A 19,524-nucleotide genomic window follows, 5' to 3' on the forward strand; every position below is an offset into this window, starting at 1 on the left:
GAAATCAATGATTAGGCTATTCATCTTTGTTTTCCCAGGTGTTAAAAAGAATGAGGACACATGAAAAGCAAATAGTAATTAGTTTCATTCTTAATCCCCCTTTTGATTAATTCTTACAGTGCCCACACCTTGATTATTCACTTGTCAAAATTTTACCAATCTTTAAAGGCACTTCTCAAATACTGTGTGATACAAAACATTTATTTTTTTTCCTGTCCAAATCACTGTAATCATTTTTCTTTGAAACCGACTGTATTTTATGTTTCTTGTCGAGCTTATCTTCCTTTTCCTAGAATTAAATTTGTATGTGCATGCTTTATCACTAGTAATAAATTAAAATAATTCATTCTCTTTAAAATATACATTGAATACCGACTAGGGTCCTGTTTTACATCCTTTTTTTAATTATTTTTTTTCTGTTTTATTGTTATTTTTTATTTTTTTCCTGTTTTATTGTTTCCTGTTTTATTTTTTCCTGTACATCAATATTCTAATTGATCTACACAAATAGAATAAATATGCTAATTAGACAGACAGATTATTACAAAATAATAAATATCACTGGAATAAAAGCCAAAACAGTGTAAGGGAAATGGGAGTGACAGGAGGTTGAGGTTGCAAACCAATCAGGTAGGCCACTTTAAGAAAATGACATTTTTGGAAGGCTTAGTGGTTAAGCAGTTAGCCATCGCCTCCCCGGGGGTGGGTGTGGGGGGCTTGGAAGAGTGCTCCATGCAGAGGAAATAAACAGCCGGTAGAAATGCCCTGAGGCAGGCCCTTGGCAGGCAAGTCAGAGTGAAAGAGGCTGGTGTAACTGGAGGGGAAATTGGAGTGTGGTTGGAGGTGAGGTCTGGATGATAATAAGGGGCTAGATCATTAGGGGCTTTACAAACACTTGAAAGGATTGTGCCTTTTACTTCGGTGAAATATGGAGACATTGCAGGGTCTTTAGTAGATGAATGACAGGATCTGACTGTTTTAAGGGATCTCAGTGTAATCCTTGTACCGAGAAGAAGCAGTGCCAGATGTAGACTCAGGGAGACTAGCTAGGAGGATATTGCAGAAGAAGAATGATATTATTTTAGATCATGGAAAGTAGTGAGCAGTGGATATATTCAAGGGAAATTTGCAATGGACAGGTTTGGAGGAGAAAATAAGGAGTTTAGGTTAGGAAATGTTGATGTGATATCTGATAGACATCCTACATATATGCTGAGTAGGCACCTGTGGTTTTGCAAAATGTTGTTCGCACGTAGTCATTTATTATACAGGAGCTGGCTGTCTAAAACATGAAGACATCACTATGTTTTCTTTTTACTTCATAGAATAGTATTATTAGACAATAAGAAATTAGCTTAAGTTTTATCCCAAGGTAGTCAGTTTAATACGTTGTGGCCTAGAGTAGATCTTTCTCTTTAATTTCTGATTCTTTGATAAGAACTTTGCCAAGTCTATAACTATATTAGGAATTAAAAATTTTAAACTTTAAAACTTCATGGCCCGTATTCTGTAGATTGTGAAAATATGCAATATTTTTCACTGTGACAGTTTTGAGGATATACCTATCATATTAAGTTTCTGGTAAAGTTTCATGTATCCTGAAAATTAGCACAACAAATGAATCAGACACACAGAGAGAATGCCTTTGCCAGCCCAGAAAATATATGCAGTGCTCCTATGCCTGAGTACCCCTTTATTCTTTTCATGATTTATCATGGAAATGTGAGTTGACAGTTTTATGTATGGAATGCAAATGCGGCTCACTTTATCAATCCCATGCATATTAATATGTATGTATGGTAATTCTTGTTGCTTGTGGAATGGCCTTTAGATACTACTTCAATTCTATGCAATTTAATAGGTGAAATGTTGGAAGGTACACGTTTCATGGGTTTGTTTTTATTAAACTAGTAAAATGTTTGTAGAAATCTGCTTGGTGATTGTGATTCTTTTATTATTTTCCTATACATGATTGAAAAAAGAAGTCAGGTGCATTATCATATATATGCATGCATAATGTATTTACCAATATAAGGGCTGTTTCTATTTATGGAAATAATAACTTTATTGAAGCAAGACAGTCATCAGGGAAGAGTTACTGTTAAAAAAGGAAGGCACACATTTTCATCAGGTTCCAGAAATTATCTGAATTAGAGCAATTAGGATCTACCAAGTGATTTTTAGCTTTCTAATATAATTATGGAAGAAAATAAAATTTCATAATCTCTAATTATTCTTCCCACATGCAAAATATCATTATCCACCAGACTTGGTTATGAAGATGAAAACCTCCCTCCACCTTTTTCCTTAGCTTTCCTAGCCACTATATTTCAAGGATTTAAGAGTTTGTGCTTTCCACTCAAGAGTTCATATTTGAAAGCCAGATCCAAGCATTTACTAGCTGGATGACCTTAGACAAATATTTTAAACTCTGTAAAAGTCAATTTCTCCAACAATGAATCATAAATAATAATAATAATCACTTCATTTAGCTGGATGGTCTTAGACAAATATTTTAAACTCTCTAAGAGTCAATTTCTCCAACAATGAATCATAAATAATAATAATAATCACTTCATAGATTTTAATGATATGAGTAACTGAGATAAGAGAGGTAAGGTGTTTCACCATTCTTTCCTACACTGAGTTAACATTCAATATGATTTCTACTAGAAGAATCAGCATCATCATACATGTATCATTTATGATAAAGATATACCTTTCTCTGTTTACAGACCAATATCTCTTCTACTAATAACTAAAAACTTAAAAGTTGTTTACCTCTTGGAGCACCTGGTTGGCTCAGGTTGCAATTCCAGGGTCCTGGGATCAAGCCCTGCATCAAGCTCTTTGCTCAGCAGGGAGTCGGCTTCTCCCTTTCCCTCTGCCTGCTGCTCCCCCTGCTTGTGTTCTCTCTCTCACTTGTCAAAAAGAAAAATTTCTTTTTAATCTTTAATAAGAAAAGTTGTCTCCCCTTTTATATTTTATAATTTCACTGATCCATTTCTATATGTGTATATATATGCATATATGTATTTATATATAAACATGCCCACATCACTTACATTAAAAACAACAACAAAACACTCCTCATATTTCTTCATCAACATGCATCCCCTTCCCCCAGCTATTATATTCTATCACTCTGCGTAGATATAGTCCCAATTTCTTGAAAGAATTGTTATGCTTTATTTCTTGATTCTGCACCTGGCATTCACTTCTCTATTATGGATTTGACCTTCATATCTCCCTTCAAGTCCCTCTGAGTATTCCATAACCTTAATATCTGTAAATACAATGAATAGTTTCTCAGAATTTTCTAGTCTTACTTTAACAGCATTTGACAGAATTGGCTACGTCCTCTACCTTGAATATCTCATCCACTGACACCAGTTTCTCTTATTTTCCTTCTGGCCTTTTGACCATCCTTCTTAGTCTCCTTGCCTCATCCTTCAAAGCTTTTCATTAAGTGTTCTGGCTTCTCAGGAACTCTTGATGACTTCACCAAAGTTCACAGTTTTTAAGTCCTTTTAATTGCTAAGTAAGTTGTTAAACGACAACAACAAAGTACAAACATCTGATTGTTCTGGCTCAAAAAGTAGAACACATATTTATTTCTTTTCGTCACCTCTTACATCTGGTACATCAATAAGTCCTGTCGCCTCCACATTTGAAGTACATATTAAATCTGATGACTGTTCTCCATTTCCACTACATCATTGTCCTCACTGAGATACTGCAAAATAATCATCTTATTCTATGTAGCCATAAAACAACAACAACAAACAACAACAAAATAGCACAACATCGAGTAAAGTTAGGTTTGTATGTTATGTTGTAACAAGTGCTGAGGAAAAAATAAGAAAGGAAGGACACTTGGTATGTTCTAGAAATGGACGTGGGGTTGGACGTGGTTTTAAACAAGAGCTTGAATGTTGACCATATTGAAAGGTGGCATATGAATGAATGTTCATAATGTATTTATTCCAAAGAAATTTGCTTAAATCACTTAAGCAGTCTGAATTTTTATAAGCTAAGGTAAATAACTCAAGGACTTCATGAAAATATAATTCAGTGTAAATCATGATATGTGAAGATTAAATATATGTAACAAATGTTCTTAAGCATTTTTTTTTTCCTAGGTTTTAAGCAGAAAGCCATGAAGGTAAATGGTACAGGGGGAGATCCTCAGGGGAGTTTCTGTTCATGCAAACTCTAAGATATTGTGACAGGTTTTCTGACAGCATCAGCCCATGAAGTATCTGGGGTCTATATAAAAGCAAGAGAAAACATGCAATATGAAGTTGAAGACATTGTAATGGAAGTTTTCCATTAGAAAACTAAAAGTTTTCTTTAGAGAGGAAGAGTTGCTGGTGTATCTGGGGTTTCCTCAAACCTCCTCTGGTGAGGCAGTGCCTCCTTCTTACCTCAAGCAAAATGGGAATAAACTTCAAGTGAACCAAGTCTATATTTAAATTTGAAAAGTCTGAAGGCAAGAGGCCGGAGCTGGTTTCCTGAGATGAACAGGATCAAAAAGTACTGCTCTGAGAGATGCTGCACTTCTGGTAGCTTCCAAGGAGTCCTGTGGTCTTCATGTGCTAGAAAAAGAATATTGAAGAAAGGAACCAATGGTGAGCCATATCTAAAGACCCTTCCCAAGAAGACTTCTAACCAAGAGTGAGGTATCTTCAGAGGAAAGATTGAAAGTCTAGTATGTCCTAGAAGAGGTGGCACTTGAGTGAGGGGGAATATAAATAACACATAGGAGAAGGAACACCATCAACCACTTTAGGAATTCCAGCTGCCTCTGCAACTAGGAAGAAACTCTCACAAGAGAAAGAGTAAGCTTTTGGCATATACTAAACCTGAATGGTACTAATATTGGATTACAACCTTCCCAGGCAAGTGAGACATTCTCACCCTTCTCTCCCCCCACTTCTATTGACTTTAAACTTGGGGGGGTTCTCTAAAGAGCCACAGAGTGGGGGCAAGAGATCAAGACCAAGCAACTATGCAGTTCCTTTCCTGTGATTGCTTATCGGTTGAGGAGAGAAAAAAAAAATGTGGACTTGAAGAGAAGTTAAAGATCTGATGTTAAACTGAAAGGGATTTACTTTATTTGAAAAGAGCCAGAAATCTATGAGATCTTCCCAAATTTTTCTTTAGACTTAAGGGGAAAAAAATCAATGCAAAGAGTGCTCTGAAAAGGGAAGGTATGAGAAAGAAAGTTTCTCCCCCATTGTATGCTACCACGTCCACTTTTTTGGTAAACTGAAAATATGCAAGTTTATAAATTTCATTGAGTTTTTCACTGAGTGATAATTGGTTATATTGGGAACTTCACTGAGTAAATAAATTCATTTGTTCTTTATCTGAAATTGGATATCAGTTCATTTAATAGGAATAATTTGGCAAATTATTCTCAATGATATAGTCAGGAATAATTGCAAATGACTTTGAAATGCATAAAAAAAAAAGATTATTGGATGTCCTGTCGAGTTCCTCCTTCAGTATCTCTAAGCTATGTTAGCATTCTAAATTGTAAATAACTGATAACAATGAATATGATTTTTCTCATAGGTATGCAAAATAAGTTTTATTTTTTCCAGTAGAGGTAATATTTATATCCTTTTCCTCCCTCCCAAAGAACTGTTTTCGATCTATTGCTCAAGTTCGTTACAACATTCACGATTATTTACTTAATATGTGCCTCCCATTTCTTCCCTGAACTGTTTTGCAGTGTCTTACTGGTGCCCTCATTAATGTATGAGGGTCATGCTTTCATCCTGTAAGAAAAAATATTCTTTAAAATCTTGGAGGTCCCACTGAGGAACTTAGTCAAGTTACCTGCCAGAGTAGGTGCGAGGGGAAAAACCCATGCTACTGATCTGCTGCTTTTTATCTTGTCCTCCAGAGTGAAATCCAGTGGCAATAGAACTTTAATTGTGTTGGTTTTGTGTTTCATTTTTCCTCTTTTACTAATTTTATGTTTTTTTTTGTTGTTGTTTTTGTTTCACTTATGTATTTTATCTTCCATTGGTAACAGTCATGCTTGGGAATTTGGTGTGATGGTCTGACTTTTGGTGATTTTTTTCATATGGATGATAGAGATCTATTCTCTTTCGGGTGAGAGATGATATAGAATAAGGTTTGTTATTCTTTCTCTGATTGTTTTCCTTTTGAAAAAAAAAATTGAGCTCCAATAAATTAAGAAGTAGATGCCCACAGGAAGGAAAATGGTTCTTTAGTATCTGTGTTTCTATATTTACTCTTGACCTGTGGCTGAATTTATAGACCTGAAGCCATAGCTTTCTATGCATGTATGTGTTTGTAATTCTGAAAGCCCTTTACCTTTTACTGTGTGAGTGTGAAGTGTTTTCCTGTCTCGAGAGGATTCATATCACACGTTAGATCATGAACTATCTTAAATTACAGGATCTGTTCTGATTGGCTTATCAAGATAATAAATGAGCACTTCTTTAAGTTAAATATTCCTAAAAGTTCCAGAAAATAAGAATATTAAACTGTTAATATTTTATATATCCTAAACTTGAAAAAAAACAAAAAAAAATATTTTCCTTACAAAAAATGACTCAGAAATATTTTAAGACACTACAAAATTAAGATCATCTTTGACAAGACTAGTTGAATAATTTTGGTTGTAAAAAAATCTAGCTGTGTTTTATCTGTAATTTATTACTATTAAGTACAATAAGAGCATATATTTTATTCTACTTGGGTTTGTTTTTCCAAACTTACAAATCTACTGATCAAATCAGGTAATAATTTCTCATGAGGTGTTTTAAGATTTTAAAAAACTTTAAATTCATTTAAATAAATTGAATAATTATTTTCTTTTTATTTCTATGATAGCTATATTTGAAGCATGCTAGCTCAAAGGAAACTTTTGAGATTTTTAAATAATTTAAAACCTCATTCTGATGTTACCTTAAGTTAATTAACAGATACAAATTGTATACCTAAATAATTTTTTAGAAAGATAGATTATCCAAACATGATTACTAAACATCATTTTTATTTCATATGCCTTTTACTTCAATATTTTTTGAAAGGCTGAATATAGATAGCTTTGGGTCATGAATGTATAAATAAGATCTGTGTGACCTTAGCAGGTTTTATTATGTATATGTATGTTTACATATGTATATATGTAACCGCTAACCTGGAAAATTCTTCTGTAGGACAGATAATTCTCATTTATCCAAAACCTCGCTTTTACTATGAAATAGCAGTTTCTTTGGTTAAAAGTTATAAACCTATATTAGGAGCAACAGTGGCTAAGGAATACAGTTGTATGTGTGCTTTTGTTTGTAAAGGAAAATTATGGAAGTTTTTCTTAATGCAGCAGTGCTCAAGCTTCTTAGTCTCTGAATGTTTTGTATTTTTGAGGGCCCCAAAGAGCTTTTGCTGATATTTTAACTATATTTACCGTGTTGGAAATAGAAACTGACTTTTTCAATTCATGAATTCATTTGTAGATAGCAAGAGCGAACACCACATAAACATAAACACAATCTTGGTTTTGTTGCAAAAATTGTTTTGACCTTGCAGACCCCTTGAGAGAACTACTGTTCTAAAGTAAAGTGTCCTTTGCTTTCAGAAAATGAAGGAACATAATGAAGGCTAACATATGGAAAGTGAGTTTTATTTGTCTTGGCTTATAATATCCGTGTTTAGAAAGAAAAAAGAAACTATGAAATATGTTAAAATTTTAGCAAAGTCCACTCAATTTGGATGGGCTTGCTTTCATAGTTTCTAATTAGTGCCTTTAGCTACTGTAGGAGAGGTAATTTTTCAATTTGATGCAGTCTGCCCAGATGGAGATTTTGTGTTGTATCAGATTAATTTTCTGTGCCTTATGGTGAATTTATAATCCTCTAAAGAAGATGAGTTAAAAGGAATTACCGACTTAAAAAAAGGAGAAAAAAAAAGACCAATGTTTCTACACTTACGGAAGAGCTATAGTTCTTTACAATTGTGTCATTTTCTATTTTTCCTTTAAATGTTTTGTCATCCAATTAAATATAAAACCAACTACTGCATGTCGGGTACCCATGATCCTATCTTAATCGAGTACCCAAAACTCTGGTAACTCTTGAGTTTGCCTTCCCAAAATCTACACTAAACTTGTAAAAAATCCACTTAAAATTTTGCTTGAGTTTTTCTAGACAGCTCCTGGAAAATCATACATATTTCCTTCTTCTCTATAAAGAGAGATGCTAAAGTCATTAGGTTTGTTCTATATGTCACTATTATGAGTCACACAGAAAATTGTCAGATCAGAAGATATGCTCAACCTTCCCTAAGTTTGTATAAGTAAAGTGTTATTAATATACGTATTTTTGAAACTGCACTTTATGGGAAGACTGGCGATTTGTCAATATGCTGCTTTTCATAATATGTATTTATCCTCAGGTAAATTTTTCTCAATTTCAGTATTACTGGTTATAGAAATAAACTAACCACAGACAGCTATTAATCCTCTATTTACAGATAATTTTTATTTTACTATTGGGTTTTCCTGAAGGTTCTACTACAAGTTATAGTCCAGAGAATGTGTTAGCAAAATATAGAGACCATTTCATAGATTTGTGGAAAAGTACTGTTTTAGGCACTTCAAATTATTGATGCTAAAGAGTAGTCTTGTGCGTATAGGCTTTGAGCAGATATAACTTAGGTAACTTTCAGACCTTATCAGGGGACTGAATCAAGATTTTCAGTATTCATTTTGGTCCAGAAGTCAGTCACCTGCCAGTGGATGGGTAACCCAGGATCCAGCAAGCAAGAACTAATTATATAGGACTGAATGAACTGATGAGAGAAATCACATCGTGTTCAATTATTTCCTGTATGGTTGATGTTCTTTCAATGTTCTGTTTTCTAGACTTATAAGGAAGTCCTTTTTTCTCTTTTCTTAAGCTATTTACAACTCACAACAATTCAATAACTCTGCTTTTATATATTGAAATAAGACATTTAAAAATGATACTGGATTCTCATTGACCTAGAATTCATAAAATCTTACTGAATCTCCTTACTCTTCATGACAAAAAAGGTAGATTGCATAGATTCCATAAGAATCTGTTCTCCATTTTACCAGTCATGTTTGAAATAATGCTCATTAAATCAGGTGTGACAAGGCAGCTTTAAATAGCAATGTTGCATAAGATACCTAGGAATAAACCTATCCAAAGATCGAAAGGATCTATACCCTCAAAACTATAGAACACTTCTGAAAGAAATTGAGGAAGACACAAAGAGATGGAAAAATATTCCATGCTCATGGATTGGCAGAATTAATATTGTGAAAATGTCAGTGTTACCCAGGGCAATATACACGTTTAATGCAATCCCTATCAAAATACCATGGACTTTCTTCAGAGAGTTAGAACAAATTATTTCAAGATTTGTGTGGAATCAGAAAAGACCCCGAATAGCCAGGGGAATTTTAAAAAAGAAAACCATATCTGGGGGCATCACAATGCCAGATTTCAGGTTGGACTACAAAGCTGTGGTCATCAAGACAGTGTGGTCCTGGCACAAAAACAGACACATAGATCAATGGAACAGAATAGAGAACCCAGAAGTGGACCCTGAACTTTATGGTCAACTAATGTTCGATAAAGGAGGAAAGACTATCCATTGGAAGAAAGACAGTCTCTTCAATAAATGGTGCTGGGAAAATTGGACATCCACATGCAGACGAATGAAACTAGACCACTCTCTTGCACCATACACAAAGATAAACTCAAAATGGATGAAAGATCTAAATGTGAGACAAGATTCCATCAAAATCCTAGAGAAGAACACAGGCAACACTCTTTTTGAACTCGGCCACAGTAACTTCTTGCAAGATACATCCACGAAGGCAAAAGAAACAAAAGCAAAAATGAACTATTGGGACTTCATCAAGATAAGAAGCTTTTGCACAGCAAAGGATACAGTCAACAAAACTCAAAGACAACCTACAGAATGGGAGAAGATATTTGCAAATGACGTATCAGATAAAGGGCTAGTTTCCAAGATCTATAAAGAACGTCTTAAACTCAACACCAAAGAAACAAACAATCCAATCATGAAATGGGCAAAAGACATGAAGAGAACTCTCACAGAGGAAGACATACACATAGCCAACATGCACATGAGAAAATGCTCTGCATCACTTGCCATCAGGGAAATACAAATCAAAACCACAATGAGATACCACCTCACACCAGTGAAAATGGGGAAAATTAACAAGGCAGGAAACAACAAATGTTGGAGAGGATGCGGAGAAAAGGGAACCCTCTTACACTGTTGGTGGGAATGTGAACTGGTGCAGCCACTCTGGAAAACGGTGTGGAGGTTCCTCAAAGAGTTAAAAATAGACCTGCCCTACGACCCAGCAATTGCACTGCTGGGGATTTACCCCAAAGATACGGATGCAATGAAACGCCGGGACACCTGCACCCCGATGTTTATAGCAGCAATGGCCACGATAGCCAAACTGTGGAAGGAGCCTCGGTGTCCATCGAAAGATGAATGGATAAAGAAGATGTGGTTTATGTATACAATGGAATATTACTCAGCTATTAGAAATGACAAATACCCACCATTTGCTTCGACGTGGATGGAACTGGAGGGTATTATGCTGAGTGAAGTAAGTCAGTCGGAGAAAGACAAACATTATATGGTGTCATTCATTTGGGGAATATAAATAATAGTGAAAGGGAATATAAGGGAAGGGAGAAGGAATGTGTGGGAAATATCAGAAAGGGAGACAGAACGTAAAGACTGCTAACTCTGGGAAACGAACTAGGGGTGGTAGAAGGGGAGGAGGGCGGGGGGTGGGAGTGATTGGGTGACAGGCACTGGGGGTTATTCTGTATGTTGGTAAATTGAACACCAATAAAAAAAATTTAAAAAAAATAAAAAAAATAGCAATGTTGACTTTATTGACAGACTCAGTGCCTACAAAGCTCCTGCTAGGAAAACTGGCCCTAAACCTGCCTTACAGGGTTAGGCCTTTTAGGTGGTAAGGAAGATAAATTCCTGGCAGGCCAGGACCCTTAGGAAATTTTGAGGATCTTTGAAAGAGAAATCCCTCAAATTTATAGGCACTGTGGTTGAAATCTGGTGGAACAAGTTTCTTGGGTTTGTTTTCCTATCCTCTGTAAAGTAAATAAATAGAGGCATTTAAAAGCATGATCTGAGGTTCTTTATGATCTTAGATTCTTTTGTACAGAAATCAATTTTGGCCTTGTGGGATGTTCAATACTCTATAGCATTTAGTTTACAAAAGAACACAAAAGGGATCCTATAGGGCTAATTAAAACACTTGCTGGACCTATGTAAATAACCAGACGGAACCTAATGAGACCAGTCTATTTTGCAATGGCCAATAATAACTTCCTTTGATATTATGATGAACATAAGGGGGAGGGAGGTCTGTCAGAAAATTAAATGTGAATGGAAAATTGATTAAAAATTATTACTGGGTGTCCTGTTTAGTGCACACATCTTACTTATCTCTGTCTCTGGTTATTTTTCAGCTCCATTACCACCTTGTAAGTAGTAGATAAGGGATAGTGATGCAAATAGTTCTTGTCCATATGCATACAGATGCATTTTGACTAGTGGAGGTGTAAATGATCTCCATAAACTCTGTAGGAGAATCAGATCCTTTTATCTATTAAGAGTATTAGTTTTAGTACACTTGTTTGCTTATATATGTGTCTGATTCTAGGATAATCCATTGACCAGATGGAACATTTTTCATGTTTTTTATTATTAATGAGTTAAAGTACATATTTGAAATTGATCATATTATATTTAGATGACAGTAATGATTTTACCTGTTAAAAAGTATACTTTCAGAACTGTAGCATACCAGGCTCATACAATAACCTAATAGGAACCCAACACTACCCCTTAACCCCTAACCCTAACCAAAACCCTATGGAAAGATCTCTGACCTGCTCTATACAAGGCATATACCCTCACTCTGCCCTTAATCATAAACCTCATGCTTTCCATAACCCTATGCTGAACCTTACCCTAGATGTAAGAAGGAAAAAGACAAACAGTAGAAGTGATTATCTATACATATATATGATATTTATCATATATACACACACACAAAATGGATTATCATTCAGCCACGCAAAAGTATGAAATCTTGACATTTGCAAGGACCTGGATGGGGCTTGAGAGTATGATGCTAAGTGAAAATAAGCCAGTCAGAGAAACACGAACACCATATGATTTCACTCATGTGTAGAATTTAAGAAACAAAAATAATGAGCAAAGGGATGTAAAAAGTAGAGAAAGACAAAACCTAAAACAGACTCTTAAGTATAGAGAACAAAAGGATGATTACCAGAGAGCAGGTGAGTGGCGGATGAGTGAAATGGGTCACAGGATTTAAGGTGTGCACTTAGGTGATTAATACCAGGGGGAGTTGTATGCAAGTGTTGAATCACTGTATTTTACAATTGAAACTGATTGTAAATCAGGGGTGGTGGAAAGGGAGGCGGGTGGGGGGTGGGGGTGACTGGGTGGCGGGCACTGAGGGGGGCACTTGACGGGATGAGCACTGGGTGTTATTCTGTATGTTGGCAAATTGAACACCAATAAAAAATAAATTTATAATAAAAAATTACACTGTATGATAACTGGAATAAAAGTAAAACCTTAAAAAAATGAAATATATACTTTAATGTATGTTATTTCAATTTGCCTCTCAAGCCTTTACCATCATTTTTCTACTATGTAACAGGTGCTATTCAAGTAGATTTATAAGTCCTTTCAATTCTAAGAACCACTCTGCACTGTAGGTATTATTATGCTCATTTTATATCTACTGAACTAAACTCTCAAGATAATAGGTGGTGAAATTATGATTTAAAACTGTTTTCAATGTCTGTAGCCTTAGGAAAAGCTTGTTAACTTTCAAAACATTTAACAAAGCTCCAAAATGCAAATAATTGAAACTACCATCATTATCTATTTCAACATGATTGAATTTGGTTTGTTTTGATTATAAGCTATACAAAAACCTATTCCAGGGAAGTTCTCAGTGAGATGAAGGAAGCTGGCATCTGAAGTACACATTTTGTTGACAATAAGAAAAGTAAATGTAACCTCAGGGAATTTACTAGTATATCATTAACAGTATACCTCTATACCACTGGCCAACTTCCTAACTTCCAACCTTTTAGCCAGCCTATTAACCTTAGCTGGTATTGTTTGAACAATTTTCAGAATCATCTACTTTATCACCAAAAGCCAGGAATTGCCTGTTCATTTTTATGTTGTTTTTAGGTTTTTTTACAAGAATAAAATCCTTGATGGAGTTGGCTTTCTTACATACCTCAGCAATATGACTTGCCCTGGCTTAGATATGAGGTAGCGTTTTGAATGTCTTGCTATAAAAGTTTTCTCTTTGTCTAAATTGCAATGCCTTTGCATTTTGCTGTCTTTCCAAAATTTTCTCTATTCTCTAACTGTAGGTTTTCAGGAACTATTTTCATGAGAACAATGAAACATTACTTCTTGTCCTACAATTCTGTTACCAAATGTCTACTTGTCTTCAGATATTCACAATCTTTGGCTTTCTCCTACATTGAAAAGTCTGGAACAAAGAACTTTGCTTAGGCTTGTGATAGCTCTGAACAGTTTATATGTTCATTTCTCTTATCCTTTATGATTAAATTTTGATAAGCCACAGAAAGCCTGATGTTTCCTATCCATTTCTACTTGTCCAGCAATATAATGCTCCAGTTGTAGGGGTAATTGTTTGGCCTTCAGTCTTTTACTTAACCTATGCTAACTTTAAAGTTGTGGGAATTAAGTAAGTACGTAAAGTGGCTAAGCCCCTTTTAAGCACAGAATAAATTTCAATTTCCTCTCTTCCTTCTTTTTCCTTTAATTTTGTCTTTACGATTCTAGCACTACTTAACCAATGATGTCCTAGACACACCCACTATGCCTTGTTACTTCTCATCAGGATTTATATATTTTCTTATTCTCTATAGATATAGCATTTGAGCTAGACGTGAAAGCAACCTCTACTTAATAAATGGAATAGTCAGGAAGCAAATTAATGAATGTCTCAATATGTGCATTTCTGCACCTCTATCTAGACTTTCACATGGACAGCTCTAACCAGTTTGGCTCAGATTCGCTTCAGTTCATACACTCGAGAACATATTTATCAGACACCAGACAGCAAGGCTCCTTCAGACAGTCAATATACTGCAGGAGAGATGCTGAAAAGTGAAATTCTAATTATTCTTGACATAGGGCATTCTAAGGGTGTTTCATGCCAAAATAATGAAAGTTATTTTTCTTCAGAAAACTGAAAGACGATACATGAGGCATCTTCAGGTTTCCATAGAAATGGGGCTAAATAAGAAACATGTGGCACTTTCTGATGGATACAGATCATCCTGAAATCACTTCACATCTGTTGGCTAAATAGAGAAATGACTATAAATCTTTTTGAAAACAAAGGAGAGAAAAATGTAGCGAATATATCAAGTAATACCTTTATGGCATCATTTAGCAATGACTCTACAAAGAAGGTTATTTGTAACGGTAGATTTATTTGTCATATACCATTTTTAAAAAGAGAAAATTAGAATTTATAGAGGGTTATGATATTTAATATGGCCTTGTAAACTCTAGATGTTTCACTTTGCTACTTACAAACCTTACTTTTTGTCATTAGCAACATTGTAAAAATTTAGAGATGTGTCCTTCTTGAACCTGGTATGAGTTCCTATCATTAGGGATATTTTAAGTTTATTTTTAACAGTCCTCTGTAGAAATTTAAATAAGTCTTTCTTAGCTTCACATGCACATGCATATGAAAAGGGTTCATTTGAAGCAGTTAATAGTAGAGGAGTGTATACTGGAGAATAAATTGTTTATAACCATATACACACTTAATGGGAAAAGTGTATAAAGCTCACAGTTGGGAATTCAGACATTTCCACCTTCTAGAAATGCTTCTGGAAAATACTTCTCCCCACCATGTTCCATTCTCAGTAACATGCCATTTAAATATCAAAACATAATTATTTTAAGCATTTTTTATTTTAAAGCGTATCAATGGAAGTACCTTTTACCACTTCCATATCGCTTCAAGAAATAATATAAAATATGCATCCATGAGGCTTAAATTTACACGTTACTTAACGATTTATCATTGCATGACTAGTCTTACCCTTCAAATATATAAGGAACATACATTATCCTCATATACGTGTTCTTGTATGACAAATACAGAAATAATAAATTCTCCTTTTTTGCATGTAACCTAAGATTCTGACCTTCGAAAACCCTGTTACAAATATCTTTATCATAATCCATATTCTTGTTGCCCTTAACTCTTAGAAAAGAACTATTGATTTTTTTTATATATACATAAAAAGAATCAAGTAAGAAAGAAAGGAGTAAAAAGTGATCTTCTATTCCATCCAAACTAGACCACATAGACCCGGGTATTGGTGGTGTCGGTGGAGGCAGGGATGCTGTGGAAGTTTTCATCCACCAGCATGGGCTCGGAAACTAATAAATAGCAAATTTGCTTCTTCGTCCTCTCCTTTGCTTCTTCAAATAATTTTCCAATGGCATCAGCTACAAAAGTGAAAGCTTCACATCGGACTGAGAAATGAGAGAGGACTTTCCACCGGGTGAAGCATCTGTCTGATTTGAACATCAGATTCTGCTTTTGTATGCCATGCTTTCTTCTTATACTGGGGACTGACCCCTATTAGATACTAGGATCTCTGATAAAATTCTGGCCTGGTGTGAATTTTTAGCCAAAGAAAGGAAAACCATTTCCGGAAACTGCTATATCAGAGATACTGAAATTTAATGATGTAATTTAAGCGTTATAACATTTTGAAGGGATATTAGAGGTCAGAGTTAAACGTCCTCATTTTCAGATGTAGAGAGAGTTAACAATGAGTTTTAATGACTTGTTCAAGGTCATTGTTAGCTTTCATTAGATGTAAATTGCATATTTTATTTAGTTTCCTAGCTCTTATATGCCTTGTGGTACTTCTTGACATTTTTTCCACTCCAATATAAGATTATTCATGGGGATGGGGACTGCATAACAGGGAGGTAATCCTACCCCTCAAGAAAGAACAGAGAGGCTATTAAGTGATGCTATGGAGGATGGGTTTCCTTTAGAAATTTCTCTTTTCCCTTCTCACCGTTAAGGTTAAAGGGACGTCGTATGACAATAATGATTCTAGACTGGGGTGTTAATTAATTCCCAGACTGTTATATTTGCACGTGATATATTGCAACAAAGGCACTGGACCCAAACATCCCGTCCTCTCCCATCTAAGGTACTGCCTTAAAAGGGTGAGAGGGAGAGGGGAAAGTAACATGTAAATCGAGGGGTAGAAGTACAATTTCAAGCTGCCTGGGCATGTTTTATATGCCAAGCAAATGGCACTTGGTATCAGCTAGCTCCTTCCTGAATATCTCACAGAACCAATATCTGTGCACATGAACCAATATCTGTCTACTTCATAGTAAGAGGAGAAATGGAAGACACATAGCTCTTTCAATAAATGCTGATGAGCATTTTTTTAAAAAAGATTTATTTATTTTCCTGAGATCACAACCTGAGCTGAAACCAAGAGTGGGATGCTTTACCGATTGTGCCACCCAGGTGTCCCCAGCCCGCCCCCGATGACCTTTTTGAGGAATCACTTTAATTATTTTGACTGGAAAAGTAAAAAAGACCTGAAAAAAAAAAAGGCACGAGAAATTCACAAAAAGGGGTGTCAAAGAGTGTCAAGAGTAGAGTGATCTATAAAGAGGAATTTCTTACCAACTTCTATTATATATATATCTGTTCTATTATTTTATAAAATCTCATCACAATGGCAGTGGTCTAAGTAGACTAGAAACTCTGTCCCACTCCCCAGATCCCACAAGGAGGTGATCTGATTACTTTCAAGTTGCAACAGAGAAAGCAAACTGTTAGGGTCGCTCCGATTCACGGAGTGTCCATGTCTTTGCCCTCTGGTTAAAAGTGACAGCCTTATTGTCTGCTTTTCTGTATATTGTCTGGTTGCACTCTGTCTGTGACAATTTAAAACTTGCTGCCAAAGTTACTTTATGATCTGTGGTCCAATCAGCATCTTTGCTTGTACTTTTTGGAACTGCCTGAGTATGGAGAGTGATAATGAGAACCACATTTATGAAACTTTGGATGATTTGTCTGAAAATCACAGATTTTTGGCAGTGTATGGAGATTAAGTTTTAACTTTCCATTCCGTTCCTTTTTCAACGGGATTTGCTCTTAAAACTCCCGGGAAGAGAAGTTGAAATATTTTACTTCAGGACTCAATATATAAAATGTTCACTATAGCATAGCTACTCCCCAGGTAAATAGAAATACTAAAGGAGAAAAAATATCAATTTTCATGCTATTAAAACAGAGAAGCTAGATGTATTTAGCATGATAAATCACTTGGACACTGAGAAATTATAGTTCTTTACGGCTTCTAATATTTATAATTAACAACATGTTTACAGATTACCAATATATATTTGTATCTAATTACCCTATGACAACACCTTCTGCCTATTAGCTAAGAAAGGGTTGGGGTGAGGGGCTCCTGGGTGGCTCAGTCCCTGAAGCATCTGCGTTCTGCTCAGGTCATGATCTCAGGGTCCTGGGGTTGAGCCCAGCATCCCTACACTCTCTCTCCCTCTGCCCACCACCCCCACCCTGCTCATGCTCACTAGAGCTCTCTCTCTCTCAAATAAATAAATAATATCTAAAAAAAGAAAGAGTTAAGGTGAAAAAAATCAAGTTGGTATTTACTGAGCATATAATCTGTGCCAGGTACTATAGTTCAAGTTTCACATTTTTAAAAATTTTAAACAATATATATTTTTAAGATTTCATTTATTTATTCATGAGAGACACAGAGAGAGAGGCCGAGACACAGGCAGAGGGAGAAGCAGCCTCATGCAGGGAGCCCGATGCGGGACTCGATCCCAGGACTCCAGGATCACTCCTTGAGCTAAAGGCAGATGTTCAACTGCTGAGAGATCCAGGTGTCCCTTAAACAATAATTTTCTGAAGAATCTATTCTTCATTCTTTAGACCAAAAAAAAAAAAAAAAAGTGTACGGAATGTAATTGAACATGTCTCACTCCTAGGATATGAAATAATTTTTTTGAGATGTTCAGGCTCTTCATCTTTACCATTCATGAGCTGTGATCACTAGATCATCTCTGATTTTTTAAAATTCTAATGGAAGATATAAGAGTTTCTGATTTAACCGTTGACTGCTGTCAACAGATTGCTAACACTGGTGGCAAAGGAAGAGAGAGAATCATTTCACAGCCAGTCCTTCTGTGAGGCTGAAGGGTGCAGGTTGAGAAGATGGCCTCTGATTTAAACAAATGTGTCAATCATTGATATCTTTGTAATCAGAGAATGCAAGATGAAGAGGAGGGGCACAACTGACTTGCTCTCAATTCTTTTCACATCTTGCCAACTTTGAAACAACCACGTTCTCCAAGCAGCCGTCTTTTCTTTCCTGGAAAACCATGATAGCTTCTTAACTGGGCCTCCTACAAATACATGTGCCCTTTTGATGCAACCTTCATATAAATATTCCCCAAGACATGCCCCAAATTCAAATCCTGTCATTTTATTTTCCTACTTTTTAATCTTCTCCTGGCTTCTCATTCTTTTCATAGATGAAATTCAGCATTCTTAAACTATCCTGAAAGCCCTTGTATCATCTGGTCACTCTGATCTGGATAATTAGGATATAACCTAAATAAATGGATAATAGATATGACCAGATGCAAGACAAATAACTCTATATAAACATATTGAAATTTATTTGCAATAAATTTCCATAAATTAAAAAAATAAAATTCCATAAATTTTCTCTTCTAAAAAAGATCACCTGCTCTTTACAGATTTTGAAGAATTTGATGGAATGCCTGAACTTTTTCTCTCTAATCTTTAAAAAAATAAGTGTTGAGTCCAAAGCTTCAGAAACAGTATGTGTTAATAGGCCTCAGACTATTCTTTTGACACCATTTTATGAAATTCTTCCTCGCTAAACATTATTCAATTATAAAATACAAAAGATAAATAAAGAGTATATAATATGTTCTGTTCTTGTGAGAAAACTAGGTGTCAGAGAGATGAAGATCACCGGGGTCAAGCGATAGGTAAAGCTGAACTCATCTTCAAAGTCTGTGGCAGACTTTCAGGTATTAAAATTCATTGCTTTTTCAACCACTCCATAACCACCTGCTTTCTATTTAAAGACAGATTTCAGAAAACACTTAGAATCATCCTTTCTACTCTTTGTTCTATCAGACTAACTCATTGCATTACAGGCTATTTAAACTCTTTCTATTCAATTGAGCAATGCTTCTCTGCCAGGTATTTGGGACAAATGACTAATAGGGTCCAACTTTAGAATTTAGAATTGCCCTATTATTATTTAACAATTACACATA

The 19,524-nt window shown here is 35.3% G+C and overlaps 2 long non-coding RNA genes across 2 annotated transcripts in view; one reads left to right on the forward strand and one right to left on the reverse strand.

Moving 5' to 3' along the window:
- Positions 1 to 19,524, reverse strand: part of LOC112669280 (uncharacterized) — an 88,545-nt gene that overhangs the window by 16,405 nt on the left and 52,616 nt on the right. The window contains exons 3-4 of the long non-coding RNA XR_004807032.2: positions 4,428 to 4,598; positions 2,782 to 2,921 (exon numbers count right to left, since the gene is read on the reverse strand). This is a non-coding gene — a long non-coding RNA (uncharacterized LOC112669280). The remainder of the gene's footprint in view (positions 1 to 2,781; positions 2,922 to 4,427; positions 4,599 to 19,524) is intronic.
- Positions 1 to 19,524, forward strand: part of LOC125753035 (uncharacterized) — a 47,783-nt gene that overhangs the window by 14,665 nt on the left and 13,594 nt on the right. The gene's annotated exons all lie outside the window — the stretch shown is intronic.

The sequence above is a fragment of the Canis lupus genome, chromosome 19 (assembly GCF_003254725.2).
Source record: "Canis lupus dingo isolate Sandy chromosome 19, ASM325472v2, whole genome shotgun sequence".
Taxonomy (NCBI): Eukaryota; Metazoa; Chordata; class Mammalia; order Carnivora; family Canidae; genus Canis; species Canis lupus.